This window comes from Triturus cristatus, chromosome 5_2 (genome assembly GCF_964204655.1).
Source record: "Triturus cristatus chromosome 5_2, aTriCri1.1, whole genome shotgun sequence".
In the NCBI taxonomy this organism is placed as follows: Eukaryota; Metazoa; Chordata; class Amphibia; order Caudata; family Salamandridae; genus Triturus; species Triturus cristatus.
The window spans coordinates 792520773-792537481 of record NC_140588.1 but is presented as its reverse complement, the minus strand read 5'-3'; positions in this window follow the sequence as shown (position 1 = coordinate 792537481).

Genomic DNA, 16709 nt, shown 5'->3' with positions numbered 1-16709 from the left:
GACACTTCAGGGTAATCGTGTGCTCTATAAATAAATTAACATAACATAACCACTCCACTCCACTCCACTCCATGCCAATTCACTGTACTCTGAAGCAATCTATTCTACGTTACTGCACTCTATGCCACTGCACTTTACAGCACTCTACTCCACTCTGCAACACTCCACTCTACGCCACTGCAATCAACGTTGCACCACTCTACTTTATGCCACTGTGCTCTACGTCACTACTCTATGTCACTACTCTATGCCACTGCACTCTGCCCTGCAATACTCAACTCCACTCCACTCTACTCTGAAACAATCTACTCTATGCCACTCTACTCCACTCTGTGCTACTCCACTCTACACGACTGCAATCAACGCTGTCACTGTATGCCACTGCACTCTGCACTACACCACTCTGCTCTAAAGCACTGCACTCTGTGTCAATTATTATCCTGCACCACTTAACTCAAGATCAATACACCCTATGCCACTCTACCTATGCCAACTACTTTGCACCACTGCACGTAATGCCACTATAGTCTACAACATTCTATTATATGCCACTGCACTCTATGCCACAGCACGCTATGTCACTCTATACCATTGCGCTCTATGTCACTGCACTGTATGCCACTCTATTCTACTCTGCACCACTATACTCTACATCACTGCTCTCTGCACCACTACACTCTATGCAACTGCACTCTATGCTGCTTTTCTCTATGCCACTGCACTCTACTTTGCACCACTCTACTGCACTCTACGCCACTGCATTCTACGCCTCCCTAATCTACAATGCACCACTGCACTCTGACATTTCACTCTACGCCACTTCACTCTGCGCCTCTCTATTCTACTCTGCAATAAGGGTGGGCGTAGTTCGCGAAGTAGCACTTCGCGAAGCTACGCAAAGTGAAGTTCGCACTACGCGAGCTACGCGTAGCACTTCGCGAACTGCGAAGTAACATGTTCGCACTGTGCAAGATGTTGTTTTCAATGATTGCACAGTGCGGACAAGCAACCGGCACTGTGCAATCATTGAAAATGGCATCTTGCACAGTGCGAGCTGTAGTTTTCTGCTGCTCGAGTAGATTTTTCCTCGAGCTGCAGCTTTCTCAACGCGAACTGGTAGTTTCTCATCGCGAGCGGTCGCGAGCATACGCGACCCCTCGCAATGAGAAACCTGACCTTCTCGCGTTGGGAATCTCGCCGGGAGGTTTATTTTCCATGCTCGCGATCGCGAACAAGGAAAAAGTCTCGCCAGGATGTCATTTTGCTTGCTCGCGGTCGCCAACTTGATGTTGAGGACCGCGAGCAAGCAAAAAATGACCGCAGCACTACGCAACACTACGCTACGCGTGTTCGCACTGTGCTACGTGCAGTTCGCGTAGTGCGAAGTAGCGCGAACTTCGCAAACTACGCGAGCGTAGCGTAGTGCTTCGCCCAGGCCTACTCTGCACCACTTAACTCTATGCCAGTGCACTCTACCCCACTTTACTATGCACCACTGACTCCTAATTACTGCACTCTACACCACTCCGATCTAGGCCACTCCAATCTGTACCACTTCACTCTGCAACACTGTACTCTACGCCAATGCACTCTGCGACACTACTCTATACCACTCCACTCTACCCGGCACTACTCCACTCTACACCACTTCACTCTACTCTGAAACGATCTGCTCTACGCTACTGCACTCTATGCCACTCTACTCCACTCTGTACCACTGCAATCAACACTGTGCCACTCTTCTCTGCACCACTCTACTCTATGCCACTGTACTCTACCCTTCACCACTATACTCTACACTGCAGCATTCCCCTCTACTCTGAAACAATCTACTCTGCGCCACTGCACTTTATGCCACTGCACTCTACGTCACTCTAGTCCACTCTACGCCACGCTAATCTATGACTCTGCAGTCCACGCCATGCCACTGTTCTCTAAGCCACTGCACTCTACGCCAATGCACTCTACACCACTTTACTCAAAACCAATGCACCCTACGCCACTTTATCTAAGCATGCTTGTTAATTCATCAATCTTCTTCCACGTGTACTCTACTATTCATACCACAACTACTGTCATTTGGACACTAAGCAAAAAAAGAATGCCTAACACTATGACTAATAGTAATAGTGAGAGCTTTGTTAGTGTCATATTTGTCTCCAGCATCATGGGATTAAGTGCTGGAGGATGGCTGGATGACAAAGGGTGTCTGTGGGACCTGACATGCATGGCAGAAGCCTAAATGGTGATTTCCTAATTTCAGGTCAAACTATAAGGTTTGGAGACTTGCCTGGCCACTGTTAACAGCTGCTATTCAAGACTATACTGTGTGACCTTTATAAACAAGCATTTGCAATGCAATAGGTCTCGCATTTGCGAGAGTTTAAGCTATTGGCATTGATAGAACGCCACAAGATTCTGAAATTTGTAGGGGTGCATCATATTCACCGTTGGCCAGCACCCACATATTAATCACTGTATGTTTAGAAGTGTCATAGAAATGTATTGATGTAATCATTTAACTTAGAGGTGATTAGAACTGTAATAATGCTTTGTGAGGATTAACGTTGCAAGTTATTGTGAATGTATTCAACAAAACTAATAATCATTAGTTTTCGTACAATGCAATGTATTAGGCTAAACGTGTGCCATGTTAAAGTTTACGTGTAGGTTGCTTATTCATATATATGAAAATAGTGAACTAATGCTTAGAGTGTGGTTTAATAATGTTTAATGTATAAAGGCCTGATCACCTATATGCTAAAGAAAAGGCCTGTTCATTCCTTATGTTAGCAATTGTTGTAGGCCGAAAATGATTCCCTTGAAAAAGGCTTTGGGTTGCAGGGAAATGTAAAATCTTAAAGATGTGAAATGGCTTTTCTCGTTCCCATGTTTCTGTTGCAGGTGCAAGGACATGTAGCTCGTTAGGGAGAATAGATCTTTGTTTTAGGAGTTAGGATGCTGTGGGAAGCCAACAGGGGAGTGCATTGGAATGTGAGAAAGATACATTTGCTGCACAAGGTGCCTGGGACCCAAGGTCAAGCTAACCGTCGTTGGATGCAAGACAACTTTGTGGAAAACTACAGAGAGAAGACCTGGCCGAAGAGGTGTGCCGAAGGGCGTGTTCTATGATTTTGGGGTTTTGTATTAGGGACAGTGCCCCGTGGGTTGAGTAGATGAGGTTTAGATGGGAAGCTAGAAGGAGCATCTTAGAACGAGCTCTGACTAAGTGAGGGTACTTCTTAAAGGAGTCTTCACTTCTGACACCTTTTTCTCTGTATTCTCTAGCCTGGGATGGGAATGCTAAGTAGAGATGTCACCTTAGAGGTAGAGTAGGGACAGACTAACGGTTTTCTTTTTGACTAATGATTTCCAATTTAGATATTGGTCTCACCATCGCCTTTTTGATGATTTTAGAATCTGTAATTCTTTTCGTATTGAGTCGGATGAGAATCTTACGTAGGCTAGCTTTTGTATTAGTGCCCATTTATCTCTTACACCTTGTTTTGAGGTGTTTGTATGTTCAGTTATTCTTGGTTGTAATAAAGTCTTACAAATTTTAGATTTGGAGTCAGTGGTCCTTTCCAAATGAAGTCCAATTGTGGTAGAAATATTTTCATAATTGTGTTCATCCCCTCCACGCTATCTGGCAAATAAAAAGATCCTGGCGACCTGTGAGGATTCTTGGAGATAATCAGGTAGGCAAGAATCCGGCCTTATCAGTTGGTAGTAGAGTAGGATGGTTATTTCCGATAGTGAGGGAAGATCTAGATTAGGATAAGAGATCCTTGAGGCCCATAGAAGTCAAGTGATGGTGACTCATCGGATGGCGAGCAGCGGACGACGGCGGTTGATGGAGATTGACGGAGAGTAGCAGTGCGGCGGAAAGCAGCAGTTCGTGGAGGAGTGAGTATGAATAGGGTGAGATGTTGTAGATTGCGGTGTTGTTTTGATGTGTGATGTCTTGCGGAGTTGGAGTGAATGTTGAGTGATTGTGAGATCAGGCTGTGAGCGTGCGCAGCCCGGGAAAGTCTTAGGCTCGACGAGTAGCTTAAGCGATTGTGGTGTAGAAGACACCCGAGGTAGATTTTGTAGACCACCGAAAGGGGATCGTGAGACGTTATCGATTACCCAGACCGAGATAGGGGGAGCGAATGTGTGAGTGCGTGAGTAACCGACACTGGTCGTGGGTTGTTGTACGTGGAATTTGAGTATTTGTAACCTATCAGAGGTGATTGTCTGGCCGGACGTGGACAGACAGTTGCCAACCGAGGTCGACAACTTCGAGAGACTGTGGACGGACAGTCAGAGAAGTAACTTGTTTGGGACAAACGGTTATTTCAGCGTATGAATGGGACGAATGCAAGGGTGAGACGTGAGTTGTGAAGGAGGGGAACTGCTGCAAGCAGAGGACGGGTGACGTCAGAAGTTGCCGCGCTGTGATAGGTTGGTTGGTGTGAGTCACGCTGTTATTGGTGGGGTTTGACATCAGGAAGTAAACGAAAACATTACGTGCGATTGAAATTTGTTCATCATGAAATGTTTTAAGGTTTTCCGAGAATTGTGTAGGGGTGACAAACATGTGGTTACTCGTGGGGGAGAAGAGGCCCCTCCCGAAGATACTCCAGTGCATTATATGGCAAGAAATGTAGGGTTGCATACTATAATTTGGCTTGAAAATTGGCATAAAATGACCCAGAATGAAGGAGAGCTAGCTTTCCCACGATATGGCTCATTTAGATTGGAAGTGTTGTACCAGTTGAAATCTGTGATGGCGGCATTACGACCCTTGCCGAGACCAACTCAGTTTGAAGCGTTGCATGCATGGATTAGAGCAACGCATGATAGAAAGAGAGATCGAAGTCAGGAGAGGGTGAAAAAGTCGATTAAGGCATTTCAGAATGCAAGATGGGATGCAGAAGAGAAAAGGTGGAGAGTGCAAACGATAGAAGGAGACAGGTTGTATCGCCTACTGGTAAAAACTGACGGCTCAAGGATAAAGAGAGTAGAGGAGGATGATGACAGCGACACAGATGATAGCCTGCTAGGGAGGTTGTTGTCCGAGAGACCACCCCCATACAATCCCGATTCTTGTGAGGGAAAATCGGTTCAGTCAGAAGGGACTAGTGGAGTACCGACTCAGTCGGAAGTGAGAATAGAAGGGAAGATCTCGACAGGAGCTGAGAGTACTAGAAATCAGCCTGTAGCCAACACAGAGGTTGGGAGAGATGCGTGGTTACCGGATGCTCTAAAGGTACCGGTCACCATTGGACCCATTGTTTCTGTTTACGACCCAGATCAAGAGAAAGTTGGAAGCTCAGTGCAGTCAGCTGTAGGAATGAGGAGTGTGATTGAAGGAAATGGATCAGTGAGCGGAATGGAGAAAACTCCAAAGCCTATAGAATGGAGTACACCATTGCCAGCTCCAGCAGACTCCTCTAGGGGACAGACAGATGTGAGACCAGTGAGGCCGAGGTCTTTGGCCGAGTCAAGATCAGATTTGCGGATGTGGGCACCACCCGTGAGGAATCAGAATCAGAGTGTGAGAACAGCGGAAAATGAACGAGGCACAATAGTGAATCGTTCAGTTCCTATGAGTATGTCAGAAGAGAGTAGATCTCAGGAACGGGAAGGTGATTATGATGAAAGGGATGGCGCACCTTGTAGGGAAGTACTGAATGGAGCCCTGAAGGGGAAAATGGTAGATGTTGTGAGGCTAAAGGCAGAGGTAGATGAGATCATAAGTGGGAATTTGCCTCTTGAGAGAACATGCATGTACGAACAAGACGAGTTACTCTTTGTAGCTAAGAATGTGACTCGCAAGGCACGAACTGCACATGAGAAGTTGTCAGAATTGGCTAAAAGGTATGATGTGGACTTGTCCAAAACGAAATCATTGCAAGGAAGTCATAGGTTGCAGTATAGTGATCAGGAATTGGAAGAAAAGAGAATCATGGGTTTGAGAACCCATATCAAAGATTTGATCATAGCAATGCGTGCATGGATCACGCTTGATAAGTGGGAAGAAAGATGGTCCAAGAAGAAAAGTTCGAGGAGAACGATAGGAGAGATGCCACCCCCAGGTGGAGAGATGACGGAGATAGGGAATTTCCCCCTACGAGAGGTACAGAATGGAGGATATGTGCATGTACCGTGGAGTAGGGTGTGATTTGGCTGCATTTACAAATGATTTTCCCCAGTTGAGGGAAAAGCCCGTAGAGTGGTACAAGCAAGTTGATCGGTTTGTCAAAATTTCGAAAGTACTGTGGGTTGATTTGAACACTTTATTTGACATTGTGGTTCCGAGTGATTTGTGGTCGGCATGTAAAATTGCTGTTGAGTGGCCAACCTCAGAGCCTGACAGGGACCCAATCACGAATGGTCCGTCGCCCATAGGGATGAAGAAGTTTGAGCAGGTGATCACATGGTTGAAGTCGAAAATGTCACCTCAGGACATTGATTGGGTGAAGATAGATCGGACAGTGCAAGAGCCAAAAGAGACGGTGCATGAATTTTATGAGAGACTTTTGCAGGCGTTTAAACAGTACAGTGGATTAGATGTGCTAGACACGAAGGACATGGGACAGTTTGTCTCGAAATTTGTGTTAGGATTGAGGCCAGAAGTTAGTCTCATGATACAGCAGCATTTGATTTGTTGGCACAATAAGCCAGTGGATGAGATTTTACGGTATGCTAGGTACTGTAGTGATGAGATAGAGTCGAAGCACAGGAAGTTGAAAGACAAATTGATGCTTGTTCAGATGCAAACAGCTCAGGGACAGCCTAATGGAGGGACCTTAGGAAGAAAACAGGGAAATAATCAAGGAGGAAACCAGAATGTCCAGGGTCAGGGAAGACCAAAGCCAATTGATCCTAAGACAGGAATGGATGTGGCGACATTGAAAAAGACCACTGCGTGTCATCTTTGTCACCAGATCGGACACTGGAAACGCGAGTGTCCTTTGAATCCGTTAAATCAGATACAGCAAGAAGGAGAGGTAGTTCAGGTTCCTGTGGCGGACATGGTCCCTACAGTGACTCGGCCGAAGATGGTCAAAGGGGGGTCTGGTGTTCCGCAGATGCAGGTTCCTCAACCACCTCGGATACCGAATATGCAACAGGGAGTCCGAACTTACCTACAGATGCCCATGTTTGAAGGGAGTGAGGAATACAGCCCAGATCCGTTGGCACAACCGTGCGTGAGAGGGGAAGAGGACTGCGCGCTTGGAGCAGTCTTGGATGTAGATCAGAGGGGACCATTTGTGGAAGCAGACATTGATGGTCACCCTACAACCTTTTTGGTTGACACCGGTGCTACTCGGTCTACAGTAAGATCTGCAGTAGTCCCTGACCTACCCCTCTTGGGATAGTCAATCCAAGTCGTTGGTGTGGCAAATAAGAAAATGACTAGCCCATTGACCAAGCCAATTCCAGTGAAGATAGGAAATTTCAGAGATCGGCACCAGTTTGTGGTGTGCGATTCCAGTCCGGTTTGCCTGTTAGGTAGAGACTTGTTGTGCAAGCTGAATTGCACCATTTATTGTACCCCAAAGGGAGTAGAGGTACAGACGAGGGATGATGATGCGACCTTCAAGGTTGCGAATCAGCGTGTGTGCGTGGAAATGTATCCGGCATTGACAGTGGAAGAACTCCCATTAGATCTAAGGGATTCCGTGTCAATTGATGTTTGGGACCTCAGTGGAGAAGCGATCGGATTGGTGAAGGGTGTAGACCCAGTAAAAATCCAGGTTAAGCCAAATGTAGAGTTCCCTAGGACTCCTCAATATAATTTGTCACCTGAAACTATTGCAGGGATCAAACTTGTGATTGAGTCGATGATCAAGCAGGGAGATCATGGGTAGCCCATGCAAATCACCTATTATGGGACTGCAGAAACCGAGCGGTAAGTTCAGGATCGTACAAGACCTGCGAAAGATTAACGAGATAGTCGTTCCATGTTGTCCAGTGGTACCGAATCCGTCTGTGATCCTGTTTCAGATCCCACGTGAAGCTGAATGGTTCACAGTGATTGACTTGTGTCAAGCTTTCTTCTCGATTCCTCTACAAGAGGAAAGCCAATTTCTTTTTGCTTTTCGGCTGGTGACTCGTGTGTTAACGTGGTGTTGTATCCCACAGGGGTATACGGAGAGCCCGTCTATCTTCAATCAGATCTTGAAGGTCTTGTGTTGCCGCAGAACTCTGTTCTGGTGCAATACATCGATGATCTGCTTGTTGCGTCGAAGACTGAAGACGATTGCAGGATCGATACAGTTGCCCTACTGAATTATCTGGCAGAGAATGGACACAAGGTGTCTCCGAACAAGCTGCAGTATTGCCTGAGTGAAGTGCAGTACTTGGGTCACAGAATTGAGAAAGGCAGGAGAAAGGTGTCACCAGACCGTATTGAGGCTAATATGAATATGCCTGTGCCTACCACTCAGAGAGAAGTCAGAATGTTCTTGGGGATGGTCGGCTACTGTCGCCAATGGATTCCCAATTTCTCCTTTGAAGCGAAGCCTTTACAACGGCTGATGCGTAAGGATGTGAGTGATCCGGTACCATGGGACGAAGACTGTTTGAGATCCTTTTTGAGGCTGAGAGAAGCCTTGTGCTGTGCCCCAGCTTTGGGGAAGCCTGATTACAATAAGGCATTTGCCTTATTCTGCTGCAAGAGAGAAGGTTGTGCATTGGCAGTCTTGACTCAGAGTCATGGAGGTGTCCGTAGACCAGTTGCCTACTTTTCAGCTACTTTAGATCCAGTAGCTTCTGCGTTGCCCGGATGTCTCAAATCCGTTGCTGCAACAGGTGTCAGTATTGAAAGATGCGAGAGTATTGTAATGGGTCATCCGCTTACAGTTTATGTACCACATTCTGTTGAACTGTTGATGACAAGGACTAAAACACAGCACCTCACGAACAATCGATTGACTCGCTATGAGTAAGTCATACGTGCTGCAGAAAATGTGACGTTGAAGAGGTGTTCTGTTTTAAATCCTGCTACGTTATTGCCTATTCCAACCGTAGATGACGAAGATTGCGAGGACCATGATTGTCTCGATGTGACTGAATTGTGCACCAAACCGAGACCAGACATTGTTGATGAGCCGCTCACAGACCCCGATGCAATTTTCTTCGTGGACGGTTCATGTTTAAGAGACAGTGCTGGTCGACTGAGAGCAGCGTTTGCTGTATGTACCATCACAGGAGTGGTTGAAGCCGCTTGTTTAGAAGGAGTATACTCCGTGCTGGTGGCTGAACTTATTGCTTTGACCAGTGCCTGGTTGGCTGCTGACCAGATTCGGGTAACGATCTACACCGATAGTCAGTACGGGTTTGGTGTCGTTCATGATTTCGGACAGTTATGGTCACAGAGGGGGTTCATGACATCTTCTGGTTCGCCCATCAGAAATGGGGAATATGTGAGACAATTGTTGGAAGCATTGCAATGTCCAGAGGAATTCGCAGTTGTCAAATGTTCTGCGCACAGCAAGGGGAACGATTTCGTGTCGCGGGGTAATAGCTACGCGGATGAAGTTGCCCGTTTTTTTGCAGAATATGAATGCATATTTACTGAAGGCCATGTAGAAAAGAGCCAAGAGAGAACCGACCTCAGCATGATGTTGACCATGGCTGATACATGGGAGGAGCTAAAACGGGTGCAGGATGAAGTCACTGATCAGGAGCGAGATAGTTGGATACGAGCTGGATGTGAAAAGGGAGATGTAGATGTATGGATCTCGAATGATGGACGAGCGGTGTTGCCAGAATGTTTGTTGAATCCAATGGCACGACTGATACATAGTGCTGTACATCTTGGTAGAGACGCGATGATGCGAGTGTTTCGACAGACCTGGTACAATCCGTGCAGTAGCTGAAGCTGTGTGTCAGAGGTGCTTTACAGGTCAGCAGATGAATGCAGGAAAGAGAACTGCTGTGACTTTGGGCCACATTGGGAGGTCAGGAGGGCCTTTCAATAGGATGCAGTTGGATTTCATTGAGATGCCAAAATGCAATGGGTTGAGGTACATCTTAGTTGTAGTATGTGTCTTTTCAAGATGGGTGGAGGCTTACCCAACACGTAGATGTGACACACTCACTGTAGCTAAACTGTTACTGAGAGAGTTTATCCCGAGGTTCGGTTTTCCGACCTCTTTGGAGTCAGACAGAGGGACACATTTCCATAGTGAGATCATGAAATTGCTTTGTGCTGCCTTAAGTGTGGATCAGAGATTGCATTGCAGTTATCGACCAGAGGCTTCTGGGATTGTGGAACAAGTTAATGGGACCTTGAAAGCACGGATGGCAAAAGTGTGTTCTTCGACATCACTGAAATGGCCCGACGCACTTCCCTTAGTTCTCATGAGCCTCCGTAGTGTTCCCGATAGGAGGACTGGGTTGTCGCCTCATGAGATACTCATGGGAAGAGCAATGCGAGTACCAGCAATACCTGCTACTGCTTTGATTAACATCACTGATGATTTGATTCTCGACTACTGTAAGGGCCTAGCTGACGTAGTCCGTTCTGTGTCTCAGCAGGTGCAAGCAGCAGTTGTTCCAGCCACAAGTGACCAGTGCCACGACCTATGCCCAGGGGATTGGGTGCTTGTGCGTAAACACGTGAGGAAGAGTTGCCTGGATGCTCGTTGGCATGGTCCGTACCAGGTAATACTGGTTACGAACATGGCAGTGAAGTGTGGGGGACTACCTAACTGGGTGCATGCCTCCTATACCCGCAGAGTTCCAGCACCCTTGGAAGATACAGCCCCTCTCGAGAATGAAAATCCAGCTGAGGTGGCAGAGCCATCTGAGAGGGCAAGCCAAGCTGTGAGGGTTGCTGATGCAGTTGGTTGTGCACTAGACCGAGCTGAAAGGGGTTGTGCAAATCGAAGCCCCGAATTTGACTCAGACGGTGAAAGTGTTGTTGTGGGTGGAGTAGAGTCAAATTCTGCTGAAGAAGGAAGTAGTGCACAGGGTACTCTAAGAGAGCAGCAGTGCCACGGAAGCAGAGAGAGTTTGGCCCGTGAACCAGAGACGGGTAAACTTGAGATTGGCACCTGGAAGAGATCTTGCCCCAGTTTCTGAAACGTCTGAATCTGAGAAAAGTGACGAAGAGCAAGCTTGAGTTAATCTGAGAAGATCAGGGAGAGCAAGAGTGCTGTGTCAAAGGTACGCCTCACCAGAGTGGATATACGCTGTGACTGATGCCAGGCATACCGAGCACAGGGAGGCTGAGATCCCCGACATTGATCAGCAATTCTCCGAACTTGAAAATAGAAGTGTTGCTGAGAGTTCCAGGATTGGAAAATCGAAGGAATTCTGACCCTCAATATTCCGAATCCACCGCTTCTGAGTAAAGTTCGTGAGTTGATTCTGGAGACGCTGGTTTATCCGACATTTGCTATTGTACCGCCACATCAGGAGTTGGTGATCCTCCGCCTTGAGATTTTGCAAGGAGTTTTAGAGCTGTTGGGAGCGAATATCATTCTGGATTAAAAATAAAATGTGTTGTACATAAAGGTCCAAAAGAAGAAGATAACCTAGGCCCGAGTGGAAGAATAAAGTTAGGGACTTTCCGTTAGGACACTGAAAGAGGGCTAACAAAGTCTTTTTGTGGACTGTGTAAATAAGGAACTGAAAATTGCTAGGGGACTTCCAGCTTCAAGGCGATATGTGAACTGGTTTGACAGGAAATACTCGGATGAGAAAAGAGACTTTTTCTTGTTGCTGTTAACCTGAAATCCTGAGAACGTTGCAAAGATGGCGGATGCTGTGAAAACCCACTGTAGAGCTAAATTAGTGATAGGTACACTTTTAGGGGTAGTGATAGCTGCTATAGTTGTGATAGTGGTAGCCTCATATATTGTTTCCCATGAGCAGAAGGGGGAGGTACAAGGGACACCTTCACCTACCACCTCTAGCCAGACAGAGGTTACTATAGGAGCTCAAAGACTTGAAGAGAGTCGTAGGTTTCATATGGATCTGTCTAGAAGTGACTTTAAGCTTAATGCTTATGCAAAACTGTTGTATGAGTATGTTGATGCCATGGATGCGAAAGATTGCCATGTGTGCATGGCGCTACCTTCTTCCGTGGATGAGGGTATTAGATACCATCATATTCCACTAACTTATGGGATTTCTTGCAGCTTATTGCTTAGCATCTTTTATGAGAGAAGACAATTTGAGTATTTATTTTCCAATTATGATGCAATACTTCCTGAAGTACCGGCATATAAGCATTTGAATAAGTACGACTATTATAAGTCAGAGGACAGACTTCGGAAGTATTTCATACCAACTTTGAGTTTGGATACAGTTTATGCCCACCGACATAATCTAACGTGTTTATTGTCGGAAACAGAAAAGAAGTTTATTGGCCAGATAGAGGATAGATATAGAAAACTAACTCAGACACGGATTACAGGAGAGAGTCCAGTGGATTGGACTGACGAGGAGAAGTTACACAGGTCTAAGGGAAGTTATGGACCCATAGCGCTAGATCAGACGCAGAAGGGAAAGTTGTGTGTGAGACGTCCTCAGACTTATTATGAAAAAGTCTCAGTAGGACAGAGTACGTGCGATCATACCTTTACCATGGAGGACTCTGCTAAGAACTTTTTGCAAGGTCCGGTGCAAGTGATTCCAACTGTGTATTTTGTGTGTGGAAGGAACGCCTATGTGAGGTTGCCTGCGAATTGGTATGGTACCTGTTATTTGGCTATTATTTTTCCGAAGATTTATCATACAGAAGACTTAAATCTTTTGGAGACTGGACATCACTCTAAAGTGCGGAGAGCTGCAAGTGCAGGAGCAGTGATTGGTGATATCTTTGGAGCAATGATACCAAGTTTGGGTGTGGTTTTGAATGATGTGAAGATAAGAAAGTTGGTGACTGTGGTTGAAGAGTTGTCAATGATTACGGCGAATGTCTTTGATGTTGGTGGATGGAGAGATGTTGTCAATAAGAACTATAGTTTTGCAAAATCGTCTTGCTTTAGACGTTTTATTGGCAAATGAGGGTGGAGTCTGTAAATTGTTGAAAGTTCAAGAATGTTGCACGTATATTCCAGATAACAGCACGGATTTGGAGAAATATATTGACAACATTACCACGATTCACCAAGAGATTGCGGATTTGACTGAAGAGGGTGTGTGGGAGAAGATTGGTAAAGGATTCGGTCGTGTAGGAAGTTGGTTTGCAAACTTGGGAAAAGGTTTCCTTGTATTTGTATTGAAGCCTCTTATTATTATTGTGGTTTGTGTGCTCTGCTTGTGGGGTCTCATTAGAGCCTGTAAGTGGTACAGAGGAAACAAAGTTGAAAGAGCTCTTAGATCGAGTGAGAGGCGAATGGCTAGACTGCAGGACAGTCAATACCAGAATCTTAAGAGAATGGAGAGGTTCCGACAAAATAGAATGGCAACAAGCACTGTTTAGGTTGGTTCTTTCTCCAAGGAAATGAGGTTGTGATGGTGCGATGACATTTGTCATCAAAGGGGGGAACTGATAGAGCGTCACAAGATTCTGAAATTTGTAGGGGTGCATCATATTCACCGTTAGCCAGCACCCGCATATTAATCAATGTATGTTTAGAAGTGTCATAGAAATGTATTGATGTAATCATTTAACTTAGAGGTGATTAGAACTGTAATAATGCTTTGTGAGGATTTGCAAGCTATTGTGAATGTATTCAACAAAACGAATAATCATTAGTTTTCGTACAATGCAATGTATTAGGCTAAACGTGTGCCATGTTAAAGTTTGCGTGTAGGTTGCTTATTCATATATATGAAAATAGTGAACTAATGCTTAGAGTGTGGTTTAATAATGTTTAATGTGTAACGGTCTGATCAGCTATATGCTAAAGAAAAGGCCTGTTCATTCCTTATGTTAGCAATTGTTGTAGGCCGAAAATGATTCCCTTGGAAAAGGCTTTGGGTTGAAGGGAAATGTAAAATCTTAAAGATGTGAAATGGCTTTTATCGTTCCCATGATTCTGTTGCAGGTGCAAGGACATGTAGCTCGTTAGGGAGAATAGATCTTTGTTTTAGGAGTTAGGATGCTGTGGGAAGCCAACAGGGGAGTGCATTGGAATGTGAGAAAGATACATTTGCTGCGCAAGGTGAATGGGACCCAAGGTCAAGCTAACCGTTGTTGGATGCAAGACAACTTTGTGGAAAACTACCGAGAGAAGACCTGGCCAAAGAGGTGTGCCGAAGGGCGTGTTCTATGATTTGGGGGTTTTGTATTAGGGACAGTGCCCCGTGGGTTGAGCAGTTGAGGTTTAGACAGAAAGCTAGAAGGAGCATCTTAGAACGAGCTCTGACTAAGTGAGGGTACTTCTTAAAGGAGTCTTCACTTCTGACACCTTTTTCTCTGTATTCTCTTGCCTGGGATGGGAATGCTAAGTAGGGATGTCACCTTAGAGGTAAAGTAGGGACAGACTAACGGTTTTCTTTTTGAGTAATGATTTCCAATTTAGATATTGGTCTCACCATCGCCTTTTTGATGATTTTAGAATCTGTAATTCTTTTCGTATTGAGTCGGATGAGAATCTTACGTAGGCTAGCTTTTGTATTAGTGCCCATTTATCTCTTACACCTTGTTTTGAGGTGTTTGTATGTTCAGTTATTCTTGGTTGTAATAAAGTCTTACAAATTTTAGATTCGGAGTCAGTGGTCCTTTCCAAATGAAGTCCAATTGTGGTAGATATATTTTGATAATTGTGTTCATCCCCTCCACGCTATCTGGCAAATTAAAAGATCCTGGCGACCTGTGAGGATTCTTGGAGATAATCAGGTAGGCAAGAATCCGGCCTTATCAGCATTGTAAATGACAATGCATTTTATTTATATGTTTTGATAATTATCACAGAAATACAAGGAAGTGTCATGTACAATGTCAATAGCTCAAACTCTTGTACATACGAAACCTATGCAAAGAAGCGGCTGTCATTGTCCCGGGCTGCTTAGAAAGTGAAAGCATGCATGGCGCGCTGAATGTTGCAGGAAAGCATGTCGTGTCTGCAGTAGGAGAAACTACTTAAAGAAAATAGTTGTTACAGACTAAAAAGAATCACTGTGTAACAACCGAAGTAAAAAGTCCAGTCCTCATGGGAGGTTACGAATGAAGACAAGGCGGTACTAAGGAGGGACTAACAAGCCTATTAACGTATCAGAAGCAAGCATTTACTAAGGAAAATGACACAAGCCAATGACAAATATTTGCGGAGAGTGGGCGGGGCTTCTATTCCATACTCCAATACAGCATGGCTCGCAGAGCACCACATGCGCTGCCCAGGCTCAACCTACAAAGGAGGCGTACAATACAAACAGCAGGAAGACACAAGCACTGGCTAAAAGAACTAGGCTGTTGACTTTTAAAATTTTGCAATGTGTTTTCGATTAAGGCAAAGCAATTCCAAAATAGCCAACAATGTGTAAAGATGCAACGTGACACATACACACATGTAGCAGCCAATTTTAATTAAATTTACTTTTCTAACATGACCAACGTCTGTTTTAGAACACTAAGGGGAATGTACAAAAAATAAAACAAAAAAGTGTGCGCCAGTATAGAAAAATAAAACAAGTGTTGCAGTAGCACTTTCCAGTTTTATTGTCCCTAATAATTAAATGAAAACATAAAATGTGAAGTGGGAAGGGAATTGGACAGGGGGCATGGGAGTAAAAAGAAAGATCGTGGGTACCCTGGAGCACTATGCAGGTGCCGGGCCCTCATAAAAAAAATTATAAATCAATTTTTATCAATTTACCATAGGTAGTGGGACGGGAAGCACATGAGTGAAAAGAACGCAGAGGGCAAGGAAACACATGCACATGCTGAGAAATAAAGAAAAGTCGCTGAAAAAGCAAGGAAACAAATGCACTTCCATGAAGTGCGGATATATAAAGAAACAATCTTTCTGATCTTAATATGTTAAAGCGTGCAAACAGAGGCATGCACAAATATGTACAGACCGTTTGTACAGTCTGTGTGAAAAATACCTCTTTCCAAGCCTCCTTTGATTGTGCTTTTTTATTTTATTTCGCAAGCTTGTAGTGCTGCAAGGCACCAGCACTGTATGTTGGGCCGTCTTTAGTTGCAGCTACCTTTCAGCTCGGAGGGAGGGGGCTTGTATTTAAAAATATCTTATGGGGTTAAGAGCACCTGGTCCAGAGTTTCTTGCATGTCCAGCCGTTCTCAGGCAACAATAAAAATGTCAAGATAACCCTAGTGAATAATGTTCCTGCTGGAGAGAGATTGGAGTTTTGTGTACTGTCAGTTTTGACTCAGCATGAAGTAGTGCAGAGGGATAATGTGCCTGCAGCACAGAACGTGTACAATGTAGATCACAGAACTGTATTTTATGTTAATAGCTCAATTGGCTAATGCTTTTGTCACAGAAATCCTTTTGTTACATGCAGTATTTACGTTACAATTCTATCATTGCACAATGACCTATGAACTGTCATCAGCAGTTGCATGTAAACTGCATGCCATAGGTTAGAACGCTGTTTTTTTCCTCAGTCTTTCATTATCCAAATGTTGCTAAAGAAAGGTTAGTTTGGGAAGTTCCACATTCTTATCATGTGAGAGAAGGGCTATGGAGAGATGAGGACACTGTTGGAGGGAGGTAGTGATAGTGAGACAATTCTTGAGAAGGAGGTCATGGGGGGGGGCAATCAAAAAGGGGTTATCACACTTGGCCCCC